Source organism: Anabrus simplex, chromosome 2, assembly GCF_040414725.1.
Source record: "Anabrus simplex isolate iqAnaSimp1 chromosome 2, ASM4041472v1, whole genome shotgun sequence".
Taxonomy (NCBI): Eukaryota; Metazoa; Arthropoda; class Insecta; order Orthoptera; family Tettigoniidae; genus Anabrus; species Anabrus simplex.
This window is the reverse complement of record NC_090266.1, coordinates 618,602,810-618,604,141: the sequence shown is the minus strand read 5'-3', so window position 1 is coordinate 618,604,141 and position 1,332 is coordinate 618,602,810. Positions and strand designations below refer to the sequence as shown.

At 47.7% G+C, this 1,332-nt stretch overlaps 1 non-coding gene across 1 annotated transcript; it reads right to left on the bottom strand.

Moving 5' to 3' along the window:
• Positions 1-726: 726 nt before the first annotated feature.
• Positions 727-808, bottom strand: TRNAS-GCU (transfer RNA serine (anticodon GCU)). Its single transcript has one exon. It is a non-coding gene; the product is annotated as a tRNA-Ser (tRNA).
• Positions 809-1,332: the final 524 nt, after the last annotated feature.

Below are 1,332 nucleotides of genomic sequence, written 5' to 3'. Positions count from 1 at the left end.
TTAGTATAACAAACTATTTTCTTCATTCACGCACTTTTTCTACGTAAAACCGTCATGCTAATCTTTGAGGTCCCGCCACAAGGTAACTGCTGTGAAAAACTGACCTTCCTAACTAGTGGTGATAACACAGTAAGTAAGATAAATAGAGAAAACAATATTCATCGGTAAATATCTTCCTTGTCCGCCTCTGTGGTGTAGTGGTTAGCGTGATTAGCTGCCACCCCCGGAGGTCCAGGTTCGATTCCCGGCTCTGCCACGAAAATTTGAAAAGTGGTACGAGGACTGGAACGGGGTCCACTCAGCCTCGGGATGTCAACTGAGTAGAGGTGGGTTTCATTCCCACCTCAGTCATCCTCGAAGTGGTTTTCCGTGGTTTCCCACTTCTCCTCCCGGCGAATGCCGGGATGGTACCTAACTTAAGGCCACGGCCGCTTCCTTCCCTCTTCCTTGTCTATCCCTTCCAATTTTCCCATCCCTCCACAAGTCCCCTGTTCAGCATAGCAGATGAGGCCGCCTGGGCGAGGTACTGGTCATTCTCCCCAGTTGTATCCCCCGACAAGAGTCTGAAGCTCCAGGACACTGCCCTTGCGGCGATAGAGGTGGGATCCCTCGCTGAGTCCGAGGGAAAAGCCGAACCTGGAGGGTAAACAGATGATGATGATGATGAATTATCTTCCTTAACTTAAATTCATGATTCTAACAACGAATCGTCATCAAAAATTTACTCGACGAGGATGGGATTCGAACCCACGCGTGCAGAGCACATTGGATTAGCAGTCCAACGCCTTAACCACTCGGCCACCTCGTCGTATAACTGTTGCAGTGCATCTTTGTTATATATTCTGGGTCACACTGTTTTTAATTTTAACGGATTGTTCTATTTTTTAATATGAATGGTACTTTTTTGCTATTTGTTTTATGTCGCACCGACACAGATAGGTCTTAGGCGAGATAAATGGCAAAAAAATTGATGTATTCCTTCTTGTAAGGCCAATGTTAGGTAAGATGACAGATTTCATTTTTGTGCATACAATCCACGTATATATGTTATTGTTCATCATCATCATCATCATCTGTTTACCCTCCAGGTTCGACTTCTCCCTCGGACTCAGCGAGGGATCCCACCTCTACCGCCTCAAGGGCAGTGTCCTGGAGCTTCAGACTCTTGGTCGGGGGATACAACTGGGGAGAATGACCAGTACCTCGCCCAGGCGGCCTCACCTGCTATGCTGAAGATTGGAAGGGATAGACAAGGAAGAGGGAAGGAAGCGGCCGTGGCCTTAAGTTAGGTACCATCCCGGCATTCGCCTGGAGGAGAAGTGGGAAACCACG